Source organism: Miscanthus floridulus, chromosome 5, assembly GCF_019320115.1.
Source record: "Miscanthus floridulus cultivar M001 chromosome 5, ASM1932011v1, whole genome shotgun sequence".
Taxonomy (NCBI): domain Eukaryota; kingdom Viridiplantae; phylum Streptophyta; class Magnoliopsida; order Poales; family Poaceae; genus Miscanthus; species Miscanthus floridulus.
This window is the reverse complement of record NC_089584.1, coordinates 64,951,421-64,977,542: the sequence shown is the minus strand read 5'-3', so window position 1 is coordinate 64,977,542 and position 26,122 is coordinate 64,951,421. Positions and strand designations below refer to the sequence as shown.

The 26,122-nt window shown below is 45.9% G+C and overlaps 1 pseudogene; it reads left to right on the top strand.

The window, feature by feature from the left end:
- The first annotated feature begins 1,729 nt into the window (after positions 1 to 1,729).
- On the top strand, positions 1,730 to 2,772 carry LOC136454720 (uncharacterized; annotated as a pseudogene).
- Positions 2,773 to 26,122: the final 23,350 nt, after the last annotated feature.

The following is a 26,122-nucleotide window of genomic DNA, read 5'->3' as shown; positions in this document are numbered from 1 at the left end:
GTCTTATGGAAGTATTCAAACAAGTTAGTTTCAAATTTGATTCATACATGATGAAGTATAGCTCAATTGTTGAAATCTGTCCTATAATTGAGAATCTGAGCTAGCTGTGATCTTAACCATGTTTGAGTAATCAACACTTATTGGATTGGCATAAAAATTGGTGTACATGCTCTAGACTTATGTTATAAGATTCTGTACAATTTTCATGAGAATTGGATAAGAAATGCTTCGGTTTTGGAGTGGATCTTGTCAGCTATAGTGCAGCTGTTTTCAGCATGTAGCAGTGGTGGAAGAATTGAAATCTGGTAGCAATCTGGAAGTCAAATGAAGCTAAACTTTTTACAGCAGCTAGGTAACTTAGTATTGCACACCTCCAACAAATTTAGTGGTATTTGGATTTGTACTTTGGGAGATATGCTTATTTCTTTGAAGGGTACAAAATCTGTCAGAAAAGTGATAAATGTTGGATTGATCTAGAGTCACTTTGATTGAAAGGTCCTCAAGTTGGAAACATGTTTACAAGTGTTTGAGGTACCTAAGTTTGGTTTTCAGATGATCTAGAAGCATGACAAGCAAAGAGTACAAGGCTATTTGATTGTAGAGTGTACTTTGCACACATTCGGTACTCAAATTAAAAGATCAAGATCAAACTCAAGATGAAGTTGAAGTTTAAGTTCTAGTGACTATTGGAAATCATTTGGTAGAAAGAAAAGGACTTAAACAAGAAGAAAGAAAAGGACTTAAAAAAGGAATCAAGGTTACTCACCAAGTTAAGTCTATCACTTGGATCAATCAATCAAGTCATTTCAAGTGAGTATCATGAAGAGCAAAGGTGTAATATCTTGTATTCATCGCATGGCTCCCGACCCTACCGTCTCGCCTCCCACCAACCCCACGCCGGAGTTCATCCCGAATCTGGCGGCCACCAAAACGGCGCCCGCGCCTCCTCTCCATCCCAAGACGGTGGGTTCTTCCTCCCCTGTTCCCTCCCAGGCGGAGCAACTGGTTCTGGGCGGACGCTCCAAGCAGGAGCGTTGGTGCTCTGTTTCGCCGAGCTCCTCCGCCAGTCCTAGCGGCTCGCCGCCATCCTTCCGTGATGTCGTGGTCTCTTCCTCGCGGGCTTCTTGTGCGGCGTCTTCGGTAGCGGGTGGTGGAGAGGCTGCCGTGGTGGTGGTAGGCGCTCCTCTCTCGACGACTTCTGTGGCGGCCATGGTTCCTGCGACCTCCTGGGTTCCTAGGATAACGCTTCTCCGACGGGATCACCCTGGGCAGTGGGGTGCGGTCTTCTCAATCGGCGCTACGCGTCCAAACTCGGAGGGATGGCAGAAGGAGCTATCACGTGGTGCATGCCAACGGATTAGGCGCGTAGCCCGTCCTCTGCGCCGTTCAATCTCGGCGGACCTGGTTGGTCGTTGCTTCAACTGCTTCTCGACTTCGCATACGGCGTCTCATTGTTGCCAGAGGACTTGCTATTTCCATTGCCAATCCTAGGGCCACCGTTCCTATGTGTGCCCTATGGTGATACGTGGCGGGAACGCTTCTGCTCATCCTGCTTCTGCCCGCATCTCTGTTTGGCGACGGATATCTTCGGCCAATGAGGCTACCGGCGCTGATCCCCCACAACGGCCTTCTCCAGCGGGGGCTGGTGGTGGTGCTGGTATAATGCAGAATGCTTCTAGTCGACCTACTCCTGCCCGTGTCCCCATGTGGTGATGGATTTCTCTAGCCCATGAAGCCACCAGTGCCGCCACCCCACAACGGTCTTCTCCGGCGGGCGCTGCTGGTGGTGCTGGTTCAACACAGGGCCCTTTGGAGGTGTAGGCCCAAGATCAAGGTATGCGAGCAAGGCAGCAGCATCGTCGTCGACATCCGCAATTCCGGCGTCGCCCTATGTAGGAGTCCAACCGTGACCAGGCCGATGATCCTTTGCCGGACATGGCTTCATCGTAGACGGCCTGTGAAGCTTTGAAGCCTCCTCCGTGCATCATTGATTGGACCGAGCAGGTGGCAAGGGCTGAGGAGGACCTAGCAAATGCAGTTACGGTGTCTGTGATCGGCAATGAACCATTAGCTGCAGTGGAGGAGGTTGCTGCGGTGATCGCGGGCAAAATTGATGTTGTTGCCAGCTCCTTGGTGCTTCGTCAAGCTTCCTCCTCAAGTTACTTACTGATCCTTCCTAACATAGCTTTGGTCAAGCGTCTGGTTGGGCTGCGGCAACCGATCAGTTCTTGTGGCTTCAACTTTTGCCTTCAGTGCAAGCGATGGAGCCACCTGGCTGGTGCCCAAGGTCGAGTTCTACCATTTTTGCTTCATATTGAGCTACGTGGCATTCCAAATCATGTTTGGGAAACATCTACGGTGGATCGTTTCTTGAGTCCCCATGCTTGGGTTCAGCAGGTGCATCCTGACACCCTAGGGCTCATGGATCTTTCGTGCTTTTAGTGTTTGGCCTGGTGTTCAGACCCGTCTACTCTTCCCTCGTCAAAGGAATTATGGGTGGTTGAGCCTCCAATGGTTGTCATCGAGGATCCTCCGATCAAGAGGGTTTTATCTTACCCTGTCAACATACAGTATTCAGTCGCTCTCCATCCTAAGGCACCGAATCCTCCTCCATCTGATGGGGGGGGGGATGATGATGATGATGGTGATTATGCTAGACGGTGGTGGTGTGTTCATTCCCCATCACAACCGCCCTCAGGACCGACTGGTGGGGAGCTTTCCAGTCATGGTGGCGGTTCTTGGCGGCGATCGGTCCAGGGGCTGGAGATGTAATCAGTTCTTGGGAAGTCGCACGCGTCTCATCCTCTGACGACATGCTCTCTGCTATTGGCTAAGGCCTTGGGGTCTGAGTCGGCCATGCGGGATCGGGACGTTGGCCGCCCGAGCCTCGTTGGGGCGTCGCGGGGTCCCGAGGACGTCCCAGCATCTGATGAGGTGGCGGCAACTAATGCCACGGTTTCTAATACCGATGCTATCGAGCATGTTCTTGGGGAGCCCTTGATCTCCTTGAGGGCCTCTCCTACTGGTATGCTGCTTGAAGAGAACTCTGGGTCATCGGTAGTTTCTGGCCTAGTGGAAGTGGCACTCACGGGGCTAGAATTGGGCCCCCGTTATGTGTTTCTAGATTCCCTAGTCCTAGGCTATAACTCTATTATGGATCACATTGGTCTTGGTGAGGCTACAGTAGGGAGCTTCCCCGGCCAGCCGACTGTGCTATGCTCGAATCCGCTGGTCGGCAAGGCGACGACTGAAGCTCCCACTCCCGCCTCGCCATGCTCGCCTCAACGCTCCCCTGCGCCCGTCATCCCAGAATTCAATCCATCGTTGCTGGATTTCCCCCTCTCAGTATCTGAAGCAAGGCCTGTTACGCCACTGGTTGGGGAGCGCCTATCGACGGCTGCTCCATCGGACCCTGCCCCGCCGCCTGCTCAACCTCTACATGCTGGGGGGCGTAGGTTCGAGTTTACTCTAGGTGGCGGTGCCGTGTTAGGTCCCCTACCCCAGCTTCCCCGGCCATTGCGGATGCTCCTTCCCTAGGTTCAGGGGCGAAGTCCTAGCTCCAGAATCTCAACAAGGTGCGCAAGCCGATGGATAGACTCATCCCTCTGCCTGTAATCCAGAAGTGGCGAAAAAAGGTTGCTCCTCTAGGGTCTCTACCACAGCGCAGCAGGCGGGTCGCTAGTGCCGCTCCATGCTCGCCAGGACCGGTGCTTTCAGTGGCTCAGATGAGGGTGATGCGGCACCTTGGCTTTGAAGAAAGGGATATCATTTAGCCAGAAGCTCAAGACATTTATAGTAAGCTCTTCGGGCCATTACTCTCTGATTCCCACGTCTATGCTTTAGCTGCTATTTTTGGCTAGGAAGTGGTAGAGGGTGAGCAGGTGCGGGCTGCAGATGTCCTTACAATGTTGTAAGGTTAGACTCTTTGTCATGGTTGTCTTATTTCTTTGCTCAAATGAATCCTTCTACCATTCTAGTTTGGAATGTCCGAGGTCTTAATAACAGGGATCGTCAGAATTCTGTCAGAGATGTTGTTATTTCTAGTAATGCTGACATCATCTATTTACAAGAAACCAAGGTCGCTAACATGTCCCAACATCTTCTCCTTTCGATCTGTGGCTCTGCGTACGATAATTTCATCGCGCTCCCGGCCAATGGGACTAGAGGAGGGGTTCTGATTGCTTGGAAGGGGTGTTCTTGCTAGGCAATTGCATCAAGAATTGACACTTATTCAGCTTCTGTTCTGTTTGCAGAGCAAGAGGGTCGCAATTGGTGGTTCACTGGCATCTATGGGCCACAAGGGGATGATGAGAAAGTGTTGTTCTTGCAAGAATTAAGGAATATTAGGGCTCTTTGCAATGGTCCTTGGCTCTTAGGCGGAGATTTCAATTTGATTTATCAGGTTGCTGACAAGAATAATGCAAATTTAGATAGAGCTATGACGGGAAGATTCAGGCATTTTCTAGATGACAATGATCTCAAGGAGATTCCGCTCTTGGGTCGTAAATATACTTGGTCCAATGAGAGGAGATCGCCTACTTTGGTGAGGCTGGATCGGGCTTTTTGTTGTGGTGATTGGGAAAATATTTTTCCTAATGCTGTACTCCAAAGCACAGCAGCCGGGGTTTCAGACCACTGCCCACTTATCCTTGGTTTGAAGGTGTGTACATCTGGCAAGAGAAGATTCCATTTTGAAAGCTTCTGGACCAAATTGCCTGGCTTTCTTGATGCTGTTAAATAGAATTGGGAGGCTACAGTGCAGTCTACTTGTGCTGTGGAGTGCATCTTCCTTAAATTGCAGCAGCTTAGTAAGGGGCTGCAAAAATAGGGACAATGGAAAGTAGGGAATATTAAAGCCCAATTAGAATTGGCCAAGGAAATACTTCACCATTTGGAAATTGAAAGAGATTCAAGGGCACTCTCTGATCGTGAGGAATGGCTCAGAAAGAAACTCAAACTTCATTGTCTCGGTTTGGCTTCCCTTGAGCGAACCATTGCACGGCTACATTCTAGATTTCTTTATCTCTAGGAAGGTGACGCCAATACTGCTTTCTTCCACCAACAAGCTAGATATAGGAAGAAGAAGAACTTCATCTCAAAATTGCAAGTTGGTAATCAGGTGGTTGTCACACAAGATGAGAAACAGAAAGCAGTGGACGATTTCTATTAGAGCATTCTTGGAACAGCTGAAGAAAGAGATTACACTATTGATCTAGATATTTTGAACATTCAACATCATAATTTATCTGAGCTGGATGCTTCTTTCTCTGAGGAGGAAGTGTGGGCTACCATAAAGGATATGCCCTTGGATAAGGCCCCAGGGCCGAATGGATTCATAGGAAGGTTTTATAAATCCTGCTAGAGCATTGTTAAAGGTGATGTGATGAGGGCGTTGGAGGCCATCCAGCAAGGCCATGTCTTCAAATTTTGGCTCTTGAACACAACCTTTATAACCCTGCTACCAAAGAAAGTGGATGCAGTGGAAGTGAAGGATTTTCAACCTATAAGCCTGATTCATAGCTTTGCCAAGTTGGTGACGAAGATCATGGCTAATCGGCCAGCCCCTATGCTACCTTCCTTGATCTCTGCAAATCAGAGTGCTTTTGTGAGAGGAAGGAAAATCCATGACAATTTCATGCTGGTCCAGCAGATGGTTAAAACCCTGCATAAGAAGAAAGAGGCGCATATCCTCCTTAAACTGGACATCTCCAAGGCCTTTGATTCTATGTCTTGGTCATTTCTCTTGGAGGTCATGTGCAAGGTGGGGTTTGGTCAGCGATGGCGGGACCGCATTTGTCTAATCATGTCCACTTCTTTGACACAAGTCTTGGTTAATGGAGAGCCTGGGGACTCTATTTTCCATCACCGTGGGCTCAGACAGGGTGACCCACTGTCACCAATGTTGTTTATTCTAGTTATGGATGTCCTAAATTCTTTGGTCAATCATGCTACTTTGATGGGTTTGTTGCAGCCTCTGGTCATTCAGCAAGCAAGGCATCGGGTCTCCTTTTATGCTAACGACGCGGTAATTTTCCTAAGACCATATAATTTGGATCTGATCACCATCAAGCACCTCCTAGATCTATTTGGACATGCTTCTGGGCTTAGAACTAATCTAGCTAAGAGCTCAGTTTCCCCTATTCACTGTACTGATGAGGAATTGGCTCTCACGGCAGACATCCTCTCATGTTCTATAAAGTTTTTTCCCTGCATGTATCTTGGCCTCCCGCTCTCAATTGGAAAACCAACTAAAGAGGTGCTGTTACCTTTAGTGGATAAAGTGGCAGATTATCTCCCTGGATGGAAGGCTTCTCTTATGAATAGAGTTGGGTGGCTAGTCATGGTGAAGGTTGTGCTGACTGCTGTCCCAATATACCTTTTAACTGCCCTGGACCTTCCAAAATATGTGATTAAGGCTATTGACAAAAAATGGCGAGGCTTCCTTTGGAAGGGTCACCAGCAAGCCAATGGTGGCAATTGCCTAGTAGCTTGGGAAAAGGTGCAAAGACCACTTGAGTATGGAGGTCTTGGGATTCATAATCTTGAACTTCTGGGATGTGCACTGAAGATTCGGTGGCTGTGGGCGCAAAAGACAGATGCTGAAAGGCCTTGGGCCAGCCTTCCTATCTCTGTTCCTCATAAAGCCGAGGCTCTCTTCAATGTTGCAGTCGATGCCATAGTAGGAAATGGGGAGGAGATATTGTTCTAGAAAGATAGATGGCTGGGGGGCACACCATGGCTGAAATAGCTCCTAACTTGTTCAAGGTAGTCCCAAATCAAACAGCCAAGAGAAGGACAGTGGCGCAAGCCTTGCATCATAATAGTTGGGTTTAGGATATTAAAGGAGCACGCATAGTTGTGGTCATCCATGAGTACCTTCGTATTTGGGACATTGTGGATGGTTTTATTTTGCATCCGGAGATTCCAGATCAATATAGATGGAAATTAACTTAGGATGGTTCCTACACTAGTAAATCAGCTTATGCAGCCTTCTTTGAGGGAACCATCAAGTTTGGGTCTTGGAGAAGGATCTGGAAAACTTGGGCTCCTCCACGCTGCAAGTTCTTCATCTGGTTGGTATTTCACAACTGGGTATGGATAGCTGATAGACTTGCAAGGAGGAATCTGCCCCATCCTGAGGTTTGCCCATTATGTGATCAAGAGGATGAAACAATAAACCATTTGCTAGTGGGCTGTGTTTTTGCCCAGTAAGTTTGGGCCCTGGTTTTGCATCAGTTGGGAATGCTACAGTTGGTACCACAGCCTACTGTGATTCGTTTCTCAGGATGGTGGAAGAGAACAACTGCGGCTGTCCCTAAGGATTTGCGTAAAGGCCTCAACTCCTTGATGATTTTGGTGGCTTGGGAGATTTGGAAGCATCGCAATTCTTGTGTCTTTGATAATAAGAGGCCAAGTGTTCAGGAAGTCCTTAGGGCTATTAGCTCGGAGGGTGGGCTCTGGTGCTTGGCCGGGGCCTCCAAACTCTAGGAGCTGGTTTTCAGGTTGATGCCTTTTGGAGCTTAATGCTTGGAGAAGTTTGGTCATCCTTTTCCTTTTTGTGTGGCGAGTCTGTAACCTAGTTCTGGGGAGTGGGGTGTGGGTGTTGGGTCACTTGGACCTTTGTAATTTTTTTCTCTACCTTAATGAAATGACGCGCAGTTCTCCTGCGCTGTTCGAGAAAAAAAAAAGAATGATTCTTGGAGAGAGGTCACTTCTCCCTATTGTAGGGGCTTGCCGCCTATGTGTATGTGAACCAAGTATGGTACTTGGAAGGCTAACATAGAAGTGGTGATCCGAGGAACATTTGAGATGCTTAGTTGAAGCAATCAAAAGGGTTGATCAAGAAAAGTAAGCAACACCCAAAAGAGAGCTAGTCATGATATTTCAAGTGATATTCTCAAATTGATACTCTCATGCAAGCAAAGATCAAAAGATAAAGCAAGCCAACCACAACAAGAAAGTGCACTTGATCATAAGTGGTATTCATTTTATATGAGTGAAGAATGAAATTCAACATGGTATCTATTGGTCTTCACCAAGCTTATAATTGGACTTAACATTGCTATTGGAGTAATGAATTGGAACCTATGTGACTATCCTCTACTCCAACATAGCAAAGGTATCATTGTAATGTGCATGATCTTTTCATCCCTTACTAGTATGCGGTTAGTGCATATAGTACATGCTTCATAGGATCATGCATAACAAATGAAATGCTTAAATTCGTAGCCTACCACTATTGTTTGAATGATTACTTGATCTAGTGGTTAGTACATGAATTTGTTCATGAGCTAGTGAACCCAAGTACTTGACTCAATTTGGATTGCTAACAAGTGACAAGTACAACATTGGCAAGATAACCCTTGCAAGAGGTGTGAAGAAGCTTGTCATTGGTTCAAACCAGACTTGGAAGCTTAGGCAAATCATTTTAGTTCAAGTCAATCATAGAAGCTCATGATAGTGATAAGAGTACAAGCACAAGACAACAATGCAAATGGATATCTAGTTTGTTTGTTTCAAATGATATCTAGACTCAAGTATTTTATCAAGAATCTACAAATGATGTCTAGATCAACTCACAAGTGATATCCTATAAGTGGTACTCATGAAGATAGCAAATGTTCAAGAAATGATTTTTATTGATAAATCCAACAAGTGGTTCCATATTAGAAAATTCTTTCAAGTGATATCATATCTACACATGGTATCAATCATGTAAGACGATGGTTCCACAAGTGATCCTCAACTTTAAGTGAACATCAAATGAAGAATGCATCCCTCACCTACAAGAGCTCAAGTGTATCAAATGGATGACCCATGCTATCACATATGGGGAGGTATCCCACAAATTGATCTCAAGATAAAAAATCTTATGTGTGGTATCTCAAGAAGCCCTACACAAGATACAAGTGGTACAAGTTAAAAGTGGTATCTACAAGTGGTGTCATTCCAATAATCAAGTGATGTCCATCAAAAATACAAGATTCAAGCCTCAACCATCTACCCCAAACATATACCTTTGCATCAATGAGAAGCTCACATTTTATGGAAATTGATGACAAAGGGGGAGAGATTGTACAAAGATATGAAAGCTTTGAGATTGAGATTGTACAAGGGGAAGAGATAATATATAAAAGCTCAAAGAAGTAGAGGTTGGACATCGATATGGACAAAGAGGGAGCAACATTGAAGAAAAGAGATGGATCAAAATTCTTGGACAAGAGAAGCACACAAGTAGGGGGAGCAAGCTCATGAACTTTGATTGATTGCATCTGATATGTGCATATTCATGTGCTTGCTTGCATTGCATAAGCTTTCAAATTCAATATGCATGCTTGTGTGGTGTATGCTAGTTGTAGAACTTGAATAATGATTTGATAACTAGCATGCATAGGATGATAGCTAGACACTTGGTATGCTTTTCAAGTAATGCTAGTACCTTGCTTTTAATGTTCATCTCACAAGGTATCTAGTGTTTTTATTTCCAAGTGATATCTAGCTAACCATGGTGCTAAGGATGAACTTAAAGGTGCAACTCCGATTGGTACATGCTTCAAAGGTTTATTCTATACACCTTAGCATCATTTAGTAGTAATTACTCTCCCATAATTTTAATCTATGCATATGTGAGAGCTTCAAATCAAACACTCTAGCGCATATGTAGGGGGAGCTAATACTACCATCTCGGGTTTGTAGTACTTATCCAAAATCATTTTCACATGGTAAAATTGCTTGGGCAAGCAACATGAATCCAAAATAGCTTAATTTCCATATCTTTGTAGAGTTGTCATTAATTACCAAAAAGGGCGAGATTGAAAGGTCCTTGTGTGGTTTTGGTAATTGAGTGACAACCTAGGTGGACTAATTGTGTTTATGTGAGATACACAGGTGATTAGTCCACAGGTACATATGTGTGAGCAACATATGCCATGAAGGTGAAAATGGCTTGGAGATGTTGCAAAGCTCACACATGTGATGATGAAGGAGCTCATTGCACATGAGACATGACATTGAGTCATGTGATCAAGGTGGAGAAGATCAAGATAAGACTTGGCTTGATGGACTGGTTGCAAGCGTGAAGGGCAAGTCAGAGGCTTTGGAGCGATGGACCGCGTGGCGGTGAAGCTTGAGCAAGACTTGGCACCGATGGACGAAGGCAACGGTGAAAAGCAAGTGATGTCAAGATCGATGAACCAATATGATCACATGATGATATGAAGTGGATCATATCATTGTTGATCATGTTGGTGCATGTGTTGCATCAACATTGGAGGAGATGGAATGAAATGCACAAGGCAAAGGTATAACCTAGGGCATTTCATTTCACCGGTCATAGGTGTGTAGAGAAGTTTGTGATCAGGTATAGGATAGATGGCCATACTATCAAGAGGGGCAAACTTGTTTGCATATTGGTCATCTAGTGCAACTCGAGTGATCTAACTTTGCATCATCGCTAGGATTGAGTGGCGTGGCAAGTTGAGTGGCTAATCCTTTGAAAAATGATTGTGAAAATGCTAACACACATACACATAGCGGTGTACACTTGGTGGTGTTGGCACATTTCCAAAGGAGATGAAGTTGGAGTTGATGTGGATCAACTCGGCAATGGAACGAAGGTGAGAAGGGTTCATAACTCCACCGGCGGAGTGTCCGCCCGTAGAGTACGGACAGTCCGACAATGCCACCGAAGCCCTGTTTTGAAAAGATAGGGTCTCACAGAGTGGACCAGACACTGGTCACATAGTGACCGGACGCTGGGTTCCAGCGTCTGGTCAGTAGTGGCAGTCAGCGGGCAGGTGTCGGTCATCAACCAGACACTGGCGCTGGAAGTGATCGGATGCTGACAGGGTGCGTCCAGTCAGGGTGACGTGTGATGACGCAGGCAGAGCAGAGAAGCTAGAAGTGATCGGACACTGGTGCTGCATCCGATCGCGACCGACCAGATGCATTCGGTCATGTCCGGTACCTTACTAGAAACGACTGGACGCTGGGGTAGGTCATTGAGCATGTCATTGAGCTACCCTCACTTTTGGGGTAGGTTCTTGTGGTGCCCAACGTGCGGGCTTGGCGGGTGATGCCAATTAGCCATTGAACCACTAAGTGAGCGGTCGACACAACGGGGACGTAGCGTGTTGGCAAGCACGTGAACCTTGGGAGAAAAATCATCGTGTCAACCTTATTCTTCCTGTTGGTTTGCATCCTCGTTACACAAGCTGTAATTACTTTCATATACATTGTGCTTGTGTAGTTGCTCTTGTAATTAGTTAGCTTGTGTAGCTTACTAGTTACCTTCTTGCTTGTGTAGCATAGAAGTAGCTCCCTTGCGTGGCTAATTAGGTTTGTCCAACCTTGTTAGTCACTTTGCTTAGTTTGTGTAGCTAAGTATTTGCGCTCTCTAATTTGGCATTGGTTGTCTTGTTATTGAGCATTGCTAGTGAGCTTAGTTGGCTTTGTGCTTTTGCTTACTAGCATGTGTAGGGGCTCCCTTGTTGCTTAAAGTACTAGTGGCATAGGTTTGTGTGACCTTGCTCCTAGAATTGGTTAGGTGAGCTCTAGCTAGCCCGGCACCTTTGTTGCTTAATTAGTATCTTTGGAAGGTGCTAGAGAATATAAATAAAGGGGTGTAGTCTTGGCTAGACCGATAGTTTAATTCCGCACTTGTTTCGGTTAGCCAACGTGATTAATTTTAGAAAGGACTATTCACCCCCCTCTAGTCCGCCATCTCGACCCTACACTAGGGGAGAAAACATAGATGACCCCAGTGGCCTTTGCCCAACCTGCTCAGAAGCGGACAGGGTCATCTTGACCTTCTCGTTCGATCCTAACCTCGAGCCATGCCCACAAAATCTCCATCGGCGGGAGGCCAATGGGCCACATGAGCCAGTCTTCGGAATGACTTGGGCATCTGCCAGGAGGTGGGTTAAGGAGCAGTGGAATGCCACATGAGGGCTATGCCAACCCCATCATGAACAATGGACCTAGATTCCACTTGGACATACCCATTGGTGAGCTCACCGAGCATGACACTCGAGCCATCGAGGCAAGTGTCGTTAGCTCAACCCCTCTAGTTGCGGAAACCACGGACGGGGTGACAATCACAAAGACAAGCCAACCCTCGACCGGACCTCCGCTACGTGCGGGGGCTTGAGGAAACTTGGGCTTGCAAGGTGACCGAATGCGCCGTCGTAGAACAATGGCTCAGATCCTAGGGATACGGTACGTACGAAAACTAAGAATAACATTTCTAAAACAAGAAATGCTTTCTCCTACTAGTTTCACTATCATCTCCTCAATCTTTAGTGAAACCCGACCCTGGCAATGGTAAGGGGTTAGGTCTCACTTGAGGGCTAATAAGGGTATATACATACTCTTTCTGAAATAGTCACTGCGCCTGACCCTTTCTCACTATTAAAACCTAGAGGCAAGGTTTGTGGAAACGAACGACTGAGTAAGGCTAGTCGGACTGCAAGAAACCTATGCTCTAGTGGCTATGGCACTCTTGTTTACTAGCATGATAAGAGTTTCCTGCTCACACCTTGAGCTCTACGGTCTTAGCAACAGGAAGGGTCAGAACACATAAAAAGGGAGAAAGAACAAATTTGTTCAAACAAAATAATAAGCTTGTTTAAACAAAACACAAGGGTCAGAACTTGTCCGCTTATTACAAAAACAACCGCCTAACCTATTTAACTAACTAGCCCCTCTAGGGGAGAACTATGCCTTCTATCCTATCTGCCAGGTCCTATGAAAGGGGAGCCACCACCATTTCCATCTCCTCCAGCTCATGGACCTCATAACCGGGTGCGTAGCCATGGCCCATTGCCTCTAGATTGATGTTGTCTCTATAATGAGAACGAGCAATCATGAAGGACTGATTGACCCCAGCACAAAGGGCATTCCTCTCGAGCTGGCGCACCCGAGCCATGATCTTGACGGCATGAGCCATGAGCGAGCTGGTCCCCTCTGACCGCACCACCTCAAGGTCATTGTAGACCACTCCGAGGGTGGTGCTCAGGATACTGAGCTCATCACTCTCCGCCTAAAGATTTCTCCTCACCTCAGCTAGATCCACAGCCAGTCTGGGAGAAATGCGCTTGGCCTCTAGCTTCTGGGTTGTTGCGCTTTTGAGCTTGGCCTAGAGGGAGCCAACCTTCTGCTATGAATCATTGCACTCTTGGCAGGCCTCTTCATGGTTTGGTTCAGCTTGTCCTGCTCCTTGTGTAGCCGAGCGACCACCACAGCATCTAGGCTCACCCTTTTCTCTAGGGCCACGAGTTTCTCCTCGGCCCCCAGCTTTAGATCCCTTTCCTTCTCAACCTCACCCAGAAGGTCAAGGATCCATTGGCATGTCTTGGCGTCCTTCTAGAGCAACTCATCCCACTCCTTCCTGACCCTAGTGGCTTTTTCATCATCCTTCTATGACCTTGCCAATAGGGCCTCAAATGCCTTCTCGGCCTTGTCAGCATCCCAGCGAGCCTCGGCCACCCGCGACCAAAGATTGGTCATCTCCTTGATAAGGGGGTCAGCTCGACCAACCTTTGCTAGGCAGCAATGAGCTGAGATATCACCTCCCCATGTAGTCATGCCTCATCGATGAGGTGGTCCTAGGTTTCCTTCCATTGACGAAGGAACCGCGATTTCCCCTAGCAATGAGCTATAAGGGACTATAGGGAGACGATGGTCAGGATACAAAAAGTATATAAAGGAAGAAAAGGGCAAGAAGCAAGACCAAACAATACCTAGTAGGAGGGAACAACAATGTTGGGCAATGCACCCATGGCATGGTCTAGGGCCTTGAGCACGGATGTGATCCCTACGTCGAGGCTCTCCCACTCCATGCTCTCTATGGCGTCATCAAGGGTGAAAAGCATCGACATTGGATCCTATGGATTTGTCCACTAGAGTAGGGGCTTGCCCCACATAGGTGAGTCACTGCCAACCGATGTCAGAGTTAGAGATGACTCCCCGCCAGCTCCAAGCGCCCCTGACCCCTCTCGCCTTGATGTCCCCAGCGAGACACCCCCTCTAGCGATTGAAGGGGTCAGCAGTGGGGATGCCAACCTCTCTCCTAGCACCACAACTCCTGAGGACCCCTCAGCCACATCCCCCTCCATTCAGCCCATGCCAGATGCTATCGCTTGGGCTACCAATGGCACAGGTAGCGCCGGTGCCTTAGGCGACGCTGTGGTTGCTCCCGGCTATGACCCATCTATCCCAACCACCTCCAACTCCACCTGCATTGGTGGGATCACAACCAGCTATGTTGTGCCCACCACAATCGATAGCCTCGTCCGCCCTGCCCTCATAGTGGTATCACGACCATCACTGGCTGCTCTATGACATCCGAAGGCACCCCTTGAACACTCGTGTCCACCCGTCCCATTGAGGGCACTGGCACCACCATGGGCGGTGCCTGACCGGTCGGCAACGCGGTCACATTGGCACTGCTCCCACCTAAAATGGGTGCGACACTAGTCAACAGCCACCACCCCGATTAGAGGGCGGTGCTCTTCTTCGACATTAGCGCCAAAGGATTTTGATGCCTGCCGACGCTGCAAGGGACGAAAAACATAAGTCATGATGAAATCTGACTAAAATAGGAAAAATAGAGGAATTAATAACTCACCTCAGCGCCATCGAGCAGTAGATGCATTTGGGGGATGACCCCCCCGACCCTTGCTCCGCCTCATCGGAACAAAGCCGTTTCAAGCCTACCCCCTGCTCCTGGGCAGAGGGGCTCACCCCTGGTAGCTTCTGGGGCACATTGGTAGAACGCCCCACTCCCCTTGGCTCTTGGGGTGTGACGGCAGAGCCTCCTACCTCCGCTGGCACCTCGGACGCGACAATAGAGTTGCCCGCCTCTGTTGGCTCCTAGGGCAGGCCGATGGTACGTCCTGCCGCCACCGGCTCCCGAGATGTCCCCTACCCTCTATGAAATGGGAAGTGTCCCGATGTCTGCAAGGACGAACTAACTCCTATCAGTGCATCCTCATTCTCTAGGTTGTCCCACTCGATATCGTCGACTACCATTTCTTCTTCCTCCATCACCTTGTCATCATCACCATCATCATTGTCTTCATCATCGTCAGTGTCCTTCCCTCGTTCCCATGCCTACAGCTTCCACTGTTTCTTCCTCTTCTTGTCCTCCTTCGCCTTCCTTAGCCGCTTGCCCTCAGCGCGATTTGCCATCCTCATGACCAAATCCCTCGGCAATGGTGCTGGGTGATCCATGAGGATGAGGTCCCTTGGCTGGTCCTGCCCCTCTTAAAGTTAGTCTCATAGGGCTAGGAAATCAATTAAAGAGAAGGCAAGAGAAAGGGAAACTTATAAAGAGAACGTAACCTGACTCTGGCCGCATCAGAGGATGCCCTAGCACCGGGTAGACAAAGTCGAGGGTGGCACGCACATCGTCCCACAAAGGCTACATCGCCTCCTTGATGTGTTGCATGATCTCAAAGTTGGGGAGCGTTCCCTCGGCGAGCGTTGTTCCATTGAACAATGCCTCGGGCTCCATCGCATATAGCAGAAGCGCGTGTGTCATCAACGGTGCCACCCTCCTCACATGGCAAGCCTCGATGATGCCTGACCCTTTCAGGCCATTCTCCTTCAGGATGTGGATGGCGGTGATGTGGTCTCGGATCTTCTTCTTATCCTTCTCTAGGATGCCCCACTTCCTCCACTGCTCCAGGGCCTCTTCGATCAGGCGCCTGGTGAACTCCGTCAGAGGGGCAGTGGCGTCATTCTTTAGGTAGAACCACTACAAGTGCCACCCCTTGTTGGATGATGAGAGTCGTATGGACGGGTACTCGCCCACCGATTGTTCTAAAGTTAGATGCTAGCGCACCCTATCGGCATGTGCAGCTCCTACCTGTCGCCCTTCTCCCTCTTCTTTTGGAGGTTGACGGCGAAGAAATACCTCCAAAAGTCAAAGTGGGGGCTGATCCTTAGGAATCCTTCACACAGCATGATGAACGCCGCCATGTGCTGGATCCCATTGGGATTGAGATGCTGTAGCTTGATCTTGTAGAAGTGAAGCAGCCCCTAGTGGAATTTGTGGGCGGGGTCGCAAGCCCACACTCGTGGAAGTGGGCGAATGACACCACATAGCCGTCGGGCGGTGATGGTGAATCCACATCACCGGTCATCAACCACTCCTCAGCCAAGGTCCATGCAGGGAGAAGACCACGATGGATGAGGCCCTCCATGCGCTGGAAGGTTATGTCGGAATGGCACCACAGATCTATTGGAGGTGGCGGTGGATGGATGCGACCTCAATGGTGGTGGAGATGCGGAGGCAGGAAACCTTAGCGTTGGCGGCAACAGTGTGGCTATGGAGGTAAGGATGCAGGCATGCGTATGAAACATGGAGGACCAACCCTTTGGTTTTATAGGGGCAATGGGTGCGAGGAAACCAACTGCCCACCTAAATCTCCACGCTTACCATGACCTGTCACCATGACTCATCGTGGGGCATGCGCATGTGACCTATGGCTATCCCATCAGAAAACATGCCAAATGTTTTGCCTCCCTGAATGGGCCATGACCCATCACAAGTAAGAGGGATATGGAGCTGAAGACGCTCCTACAGCCTGTCTAGGCCTAGGAGTTTGAGGGTTGGCCCACCAATGGGTTTGACAACCACTCCGAGCACCTTCAGAGTGAGGGGCGGAAAGGGATGGGCCTGCTTGCGGCCAATACCCGGACGCATGAGCGCTACGGGCATTTCGGCCCACGTTCGAGTCTCAGCCAAATACGATCCATGATTTTTCCTTGAAGAAAGGCAGAGAGCCCTCGGGACTAGTCGAATGGACCCAAGAACTATATGGATTGACTGCTGAGAATCTAGAGTCGTTTACCAGCTGACCCAAGCTAGACCCCCATGAACAGGATGCTAGGGCCCCACTTGGACTAGCCCATTAATAGCTCACCGAGCACCATGATTCATCCATAGAGGAAAATCATGGCATGGCTCAGCCCCTCCATTTCATTCGGAAAAAAAAACGCTTGAGGGAAGACGATCACAAAGATGAGCTGACCCTCGACCAGACCCCTGCTATGAGCAGGGGCTTGAGCAAAGTTGGACTCACAAGGAGACCAAACACGCGGTCGTAGAACGACAGACCCCCATAGGGGTCAGAATTAAGAAAGACCTTTTTTGACCCACCAAATCTCATGGCTAGACCCCCGAGGGGTCCGGTCACGAAGAAAGGGAATCACTGCCCCAGGACATGCCGTGGACAACAAAAGAAGGCCAAGGCCATCAAAGTCCTCCCATTTGGAAAAGCCTCCGAAGGAGTATTCTCCTGCTCCACAGGCTTAGGGGCTACTGTCGGTGACCAATACTAGGGTACCTAAACAAGAGGAGCTAATAGTCATCACCATTGATTCATCCGAGCAGTCAAGAGTGCGACTACAGCTCCAACCGACCCCTTGGTGCGCGGGCTCCACCTAGCTCGACCTCTAGGGTGGGCTCCACCTTACTTGACCTCGAGGCCACAGGCTCTGCCTCACCTGACCCTAAGGCCACGGGCTCCGCCTCGCCCGACCCCTTGGGTGCGGGCTCCATCTCGTTTGACGTAGAACCATACCGCTGCCAACAACTCTAGGTCTAAGCATATGGGACTGAGTCAAAACTCTAACACCAGGGAAGGGACTGGCATGTCTTGATGTAACCCGTGGCCATGACGGGCCATACCTGAGGGTTCACTTCAAGAATAGCATCGGGCGTGCCAGTGCTGTTCTACCTAACCATCGTATGAACGATGATAGGTGCGTTAGTTCACCACGATGTCCACCGGGGTGGGATGGAATGCTATGACCGGCAGACGACACCTACGCATGGCGCCAGTGACGGATAGGGCCACGACGTGGAGCTATCCCTATTGACATCTATAGGATCGGCTTGACCCACGTGAAGGAGAAGAAGGACCCGGCGATCTTGAAGGCCTTCTTCTCTCTCTCATTCTTCTTTTTTTCACCGCTATAACCCATGCTTTCCCTTGGCCTATAAAAGGGAAGCAGGGCATCCCATGAGGGGGATTGACTGACCAACCCTTGGAAACCAGATCCATCCAGATCCGCACAAAAGCATGACACGAACACACAGCTGAGCAGCACTCGAGCTCTCAGCACCCGTTCACTTCTTTCACCAGAGACTTGGGATCCTTTCCCTCTCTCACCCATTTGTAACTCTTACTACAAACTTTCAGTGCTAGTAACACGAGTAGCAGCGACGAACTGTATATAGGGACTTTCTGCTCGAACCAGTATAAACCTCATGTCCTCTAAGCACACCATCTGAGCCAGACGCGCAATACTAAAAATTTACTCATCGGTGGTAACTTGGAACACTGACATCCCCAAAGTGCTTTTTCGATCTACTTTACAACTGGCATAATCAGAATTCAAATACCTAAATAGATAAAACTTAGAGCCCTTAGGATACCACAAACCAAGGTTAGGAGTGTGTACTAAATATCTCAAGATTCTCTTAATGGACACCAAGTGACACTCTTTCGGGTTAGCTTAAAATCTAGCACACATGTACACACTAAGCATTCAACACCCATTCGTGGTCTGGGACTTATGATATGTTGTTGTAGAAGCACTCAACTCAATTGTTTCATCTAATGTGAATGACCTATGTCAAACTCAAAAGGTAAGAGAGCTTAACACTTTATTTTTAGACTTCTGGATAAACTAACTCAATTGTTGTTGTAGACTTCATTAGAGAGATTATTTGTTTCTTTCTCTTTGGATAAACTAACTCAGAGATAGCTAGAAACTAGTATGACCAAATATATAAGTGCATTTGTAACCAAAGTGCGACTCCGCAACGATATATAACCAATCAGGAAGATATGTTTTCAATGGAATAGATCCAAATGGAAAGACCTATTTTTCACAAACACAGGAGGTTAGACTGTAGGTCTTTCTGTCTGACATGGCATTACAATAGCAGCAAGAAAGCCCCTGAGCAGCACAAAATTTGGTAGAACAATGATATTTTACATTGGAGGCCACATGAACCCATTGGCCTAGGCTGGAGGAAGTACATGCTTAATAGATTTTTTCTGTGAGAACTAAACAATATTATGAATATTCACCAAGTGATTTTTGATTAATCACAGGTACTATAACATATGTTTAGTAGCAACAGAGTAGACCTTTAATAAATTTGAAGGAGAGGATTGGCAAATAGAAGTTTGGCCTCTCTGGAGGTCAGGCTTAGACCACAATCTAATTGATTTTTCGGTTTTTCATTGCTAAAGTTTCGTGGCCTGTGAATTTCTTTCTAGAAATAAAGGACTAAAGGAGAACTCAAAGATTAGTAGTCCACAACTGATATCAGTTAGCACACATGCCCCCATACTTGATAAATCGAAACCCAATAATGAACTGGCTCAACACAGTTAACATGGCAGGATTAGCATATCAGATACTACATAGTTGGGCTGAGCCGTTGAGAAGGTATTGTCTTCATTTTGATTCAATTTTGATTAATCAATATGGTGAGGTCTGCACCTAAAACTTAACATGTGTTGTCGACACGGTGAGGAGGCTGCTAAACCATATCCACAACACACACAGACACCTAACTTTGGATAAATAGAGGGAGTAGCCAAAAGCCAAAAATAACAGAACATGTGGCTAGTAAATAAATCTCAAGAAAATAGGGCACAAAGTATATGGGCGCAGTTTTAGTTTTTTAGAACACCAATTTTGCGTGTTTACACCACCTGGATGGCGGCATCCATCTTGTTGGACTCAAGGGGCCTGTACAGGCATCAGCGAGGTATTTGGGGTGAGCCCAGGCCACGACAACAGCAGGTAGCAGCTCTCAAATTTTGGAGAAGAGAAGAACAACAACAAAGGAATTCAGCACTACACTTCCATTAAGAAAACCTGTCTGACATGCATTTGGTTTCGCGCAGCAATCACTAGGGTTAGGAAAATCACATACCAGAGACAGCAACTAGAGCACAACTAAGTGAAATCACAAGCATGGTAACTAGCAACTCAGCAGCAAGCAGTATGAAGGAACATGTAATGTGTATCTTTAGCTTCAATTCGATGACCTAAATTCCTAAAATACGAAAAATGGCACTAAAATTCTATGTATTCCTCCTAAAGCACCTAAACAACCATTTGCATAATCTGAAGAATGTGATGGCTCATATCACAACAGATGCTGATAAAAAAACTTAGGTGTTTCACTCGCCCATGCTATTGAAGAATCGACGAGCCTTTAAGCTACAGAACACTGAGACCGCAAACAACTGTAGCAGGGAAGGTGAGGGGAATGAATGAATACCTGATACCGGACGCCGGAGAGCACGGGTAGCCGGGCCTCCCGCCGTTGGAGGTGTGGACGCTAGGGAAGGAGTGCGGACGCCGGAGAGCTCGGGCACCGTGGCCGCTCGCCGTGGGAGGGAGCACGGACGCCGACGGACCTAGGCCACGGGAGGGCGGGGAGCAGGCCCGCGGCACCTCAAGGTCGGAAACCCTAGCACCGCCCGCCGGGGGCTCTAAAACCCTAGCCGCCGTGGAGATGGGGCGCGCGGGTGCGGAGAGGGGGCGTGGGCGTTGGGAGAGGACCGGGGGTGCGGAGAGGGGGCGCGAGCGTCGGGAGAGGTCCGGGAGGCAGCGGCGGGGGGGCGCGGGGGAAAAAGTGGGCAGCCTGACGGTGTCGGGTGGAAGAAGAGAGCACCCAACCCATTCTCACCCGTGCGCCCTTGTATTTATACTCAGGACGATTTCTAGGGGCGGTTCCTGATCCAGCCGCCCCTACAAATATACATTTATAGGGGCGGTTCCTGATCCAACCGCCCCTACAAATATATTTGTAGGGGCGGTTCCTGATCCAGCCGCCCCTACAAATATTTTCTATTTTATTAAATTATTAATTCTATATTTTTTATATCACAAAAACACAAAGTAATATAAAACAATTGTATATATGCACAAATATAATATTTTGTATTATTCTATATATGCAGAAATATATATAAAAACAATTATAGTCAAAACAATATAGAAAACAAAAAAACAAAAATCAAAAATTTGAATTTTAAAACTTCGACTACAATTTTATGACATTAAATGAAATAAAATGAAAATGTTGTAAACATAAAAGTTGTATAACTCTTCAATATGTACAACTTTTATTTTGGTCATCTTGTTATGTGACTTTGTTTGAACAATTCAAAATTTAAAATTCAAACAATTTCAAATTGAAACAATATTTTGAAAGAGTAAATGATTTCAGATGAAAAACTCATGAATACCAAAGTTGTAGAACTCATCAATATGTACAACTTTTATTTTGATCATATTTTCATTTGACCAAATTTGAATAGTTAAAATTTTAAATTTCACTAAATGGCAACTTCAAACAAGATTTTGAAACCTTAAATGATTTCAACAATAAAAGTCATGAACATAAAAGTTGTTGAACTCATCACTATCTGTAACTTTTATTTTGGTCACTTATTCATGTGATAAAGTATTAGTAAACATTGTTCACAAATTCACATATGACTCATAGTTTCATAAACTATACGAGAAATATGTTGATTTGTGAATAATGTTTACTATCACTTTGTCAGATGAAGAAATGATCAAAATAAAAGTTGTAGATCTTGATGAGTTATACAACTTTGGTATTCATCACTTTTTTAGCTAAAATCATTTAATGATTAAAAATCTCGATCAAACTTATCATTTTTTTAAATTTGAAAATTTGAAGTGCTCAAACTTTGTCAAATGAAAAGAATGACAAAATCAACACACTAACTTGATGGGGCATGATTTTAGAAAATTTTAGGAAAAAAATCATCACATTTGGAGTTAGTATAAGGGAGAAAGACTAGTTATAAATTTTACCCAGAGATTAAAAAGAAAAATCATAATTGTTCATGATGATCAATGATGAACAAGTATGATTTATCTTTTTAATCTATGGCTGAAACTTGTAACTAGTTTTTCTCCCTCATACTAACTCCAAATGTGATGGTTTTTTCCTCAAATTTTCTAAAATCATGCTCTATCATTTTAGTTTAGTCATCTATCTTTGTCACTAATTTTGAACAATTCAAATTTTCAATTTCAGAAAATGACAGCTTCAAACCTGATTTTCAACCACTAAATGATTTCAGCTGTAAAGGTGATGAATATAAAAGTTGTATAACTCATCAAGATCTCCTACTTTTATTTTGGCCATTTCTTCATTTCATAAAGTGTTAAGTAATTTCATAAAGTTTTAGTAGTAATAAAGTGGATGTTGAAATAGATTCATCTAGATGTTGCAAAGGGTAGTCTCACACACATGCATAAATGTAGTCTCACACACATACAAAAATATGTAGTCTTACATATATACATAAATATATAGTCTCACACGTATGCATAAATGAAGTCTTACAAACACACACTTACACAAACACTCCACGTTCAACAACTAGCTAGCCCATTGTAACGACTTTCCCCTTGACACCTTTTCGTTCCCATGGTAATGTCTTTGGGTAGGTTCTTTTCTACAACACTGATCTTCTTAGAAAAGTCTGTGAATAGCGGCATCTCATCGTAGTTATTGTAAGCTTCAACATCGTCTAAAGAATAATTTTCTATGGTACTTGTGACTTGTCTTTAAGAACGTCAGTTCCTTAGGTAAACTATCTTCTTGGATGCATTCAGGTACACCCATGTAGTACCATCCAAGCAAACCAAGTATCTTGTCTTCTCTTTGATCTGTCCAGACAAAGCAAACAGCGCGGGATAATCATTGGTAGTAACAAATATTATTGCTCTACATATGAAGTCCTCCTTTCGGAACGCATCATACATTGGCTCCCCATGCCTCCATAGCCTCTTCATTTCTTGCATCAAAGGCTCGAGGAACACGTCTATATCAATTCCTGGTTGTTTAGGGCCATAAATAAGAATAGTGAGGAGAAGGTACTTTCTCTTCTGACACAACCACGGATAACTGGCTAAGTGTTGTGGTCGCTCATCCTCTCATTGAAGGGATTCATTCCATCAGTGTTCAAGCCAAAATGTACATTTCTTGGGTTATCGCTGAATTCTTTATGCTTCTCATCGAACCTTTGTCACTGACTATAATCAGCCGTGTCTGTAATCTTATCATCATCCATCTTGCGCTCATCATCCCACCATGTCATGAGTGCGGCTTCTTTAGCGTTTAGGAAGATATGTCTCAAGCGGCCGATCACTGGCAGGTACCATATTACCAAGGTAGAAATTCTTCTCTGCTTTGCATCGTTGCCTAATGGAGTGTCCTCTAGGGGCTAAGATTCTTGTACCACCTTTTTTGTACCCTTCTTGTTCCTCTTTTTCCCTGTACCGGCTTCATCCCCACCGTAAAGGTCATTGTTCTTGTACCGGCTGGCCCACACCAGGGACATTTATCTAGTGACTTGAACGTTTTGCCATGAAAAAGTATACAATGGTTGGGGCATGCATGGATTTTTTTCAACCCCCATTATCAATGGACTTATGACCTTCTTCGCTTGGCATGTGTTGGCGGGAACTGAGTTTGGTTGTGGCAGCACCCATGACAGGAGATGCAATAGATCATTGAAACTACAGTCTGACCAACCGTACTTAGCCTTCAGGATGAGTAGGTCAAGCACAAAACGTAGCAATGTCCAATGTGTCGGACAACCCTTTTCAATACCATACACAGTCTTATTCGATGCTTTTGTCACCCTTTCCAAATTTTTTAGACCTTTCGGGCTATTTAGTAAAATCTCTGGTCCAAGGGCTCGAATCATGTCCTCCAAATCATCTTCATTCCTAACACGTGCTCCACCATCATTATTGGCACCACCTTCGTCATTACCATCCCAACCACCAGCATCACCACCTTGTTCATTGCCAAACTCAAAATCCATTCGTGCATCAAGCTTGATGAATATTGGGACAGGAATTCTATGGTTTCGGCGTCGTATTCCTCCTTATCCTCGTCGTTAACGATAACTGTTTCACCATGATGAATCCACACTGTGTAGTCCTCAACAAATCCTCGCATAATCAAATGTGATCTGATGATAGTCACATCTATCCATGCCATACGGTTCTTGCAATCTTTACAGGGACAAATAATTGTATCCTTATTCTCTTTCAATGTCGTTGCATGCTTCTTTGCGGCTTTAAAAAATTTATCCACCTCTTCACAGAAATCTGCCTTAAACCTTAATGAACCATACATCCAAGAGTTCCTGTACTCCATCTTTTACAACAACAACAAAATAAACATTAAAGAACTACTTATTCAGATATATATAAAAATAAATCAAATTAATAATTACTTGAGAATAATTATATATACTTCAGATATATATATATATGAATATAAATCTAATATAATTACATGAAGCATACAAACACACCATGGTAGAGGAAAATTAATTAATGGCCCATTATCCATAAATAATTAAAATACATATTTATTGATTACAATAAACAATTTCAAAGACAACAATTAGCAACAATTATATTTTACCCAATATCTTTCATACAAACCCTAGTCCAATTTCATCAAATATAAATTTATAAAAACAAAATTAATAAAAAAACCAAACCCTAGATCTAGATCCACATGCATATGAAACATCCATAAAACTAACTAATTGTTCACTAAATTCAAGAAACACGGACCAAATAAGGATATGATCTTGTTCCCCTCCCTAATTTACCCTAGTACATTCAAAACTTGGGTCTAATTTGCTTCATAAGTAGCTCAAGCACCATAGAAGAGAGAGAAAAATAAAACTCTAATTACTCACTAACCAACCATTAAAACTTCAAAAAAAAATATGAAATAGCATTTTCTTACCTTCTACAACCTCTCCAGCAAAGGATTTGATACCAAAATCTTCCCCCCCCTTAGTAGAGCAATTTTTGGGAGGTGCCCAAGGCATCCCACATTTCTTTCACGGGTTGGAGTAAGTGACCCGAGAAGAAAGAAGGTGCTGCAGTTTGCTTTATATGTGGGTCATTTGTAGGGGCGGCTGGTGATTGAGCCGCCCTTACAAATCGGAGGTATTTATACGAGGGCATTTGTAAGGCGGTTGAATCACCAGCCGCCCCTACAAATAGCAACGCCGGGGGCGGCTGGTGATTGAGCCACCCCTACAAATCTGATCCATTTATAGGGGCGGCTCATATCACCAGCCGCCCCTGCTGTTCCATTTGTAGGGGCGGCTGGTGTCTGGGCTCCTGAGCACGCCACTGTAGGGGCGGCTCCATCACCAGCTGCCCCTATAAAAATTTTATCCCATTGCTACAAACCGTTTTTCACATAGTAATAGTTACCCCAACTTATGACAGCCGATGTCAAAATATAGAAATATTTCAGGAGAGGACACTCATCGGCTTAGAGTGGGAATGCATACACATCAAGCCAACAGAATCCTAAGCTGATTAACCGAACCATACAAGTTGATGGAGTCTACAGCCGATCCACAAGGGCGTAAAGCCAATGATTTGCTAGATAAAAAAATAAAATAAAATAATAATAACAATCTATAGAATTTCTGGCACTGCCTGCAAGCTGCAGAATAGAATTTCTGGAATCGGCTATCCACCTGTGCTGACGTGAGTTGTGGGATTGCCATCTTGATGGAAAACTCAAGTTTTTAGCCAGGAAGACCAAGCAACGTCGCCGGCCACATGTGCATGCACGTCGCCAATACCAGATAGGCATGACGCTGGAGCCACAGAGTGGCTTCCGATCAGGTCGCCTTAATATATGAGGCTAGAGTCAGAGTAGTTCTAAGATCTGAGAATTAGCCGATCCTGTATCTACAAGATGGTCCTCATCGGCTCGGCATCGTCCACCAAGATCTCATCGGCTCACGAGAACACACCTCGTCATTAGCCGCAAATTCCTTAATGAGCCGATGGAAGTGGAAGCGGTTGATTTAATGCCAAAGAGTGCTTCGCTTTGTTTTGACAGCATGCTATGATTATAAGCTCGGGGGGGGGGGGGGGGGGGGGGGGGGGGGCAGTAATGGCTCAATTTCCAATTCAGCTAATACATCAGGTGATGGAGCCATCTGGCCTAGCAGAAGCGACGTGGCGGCTCAGGAGGAGCTGCCGC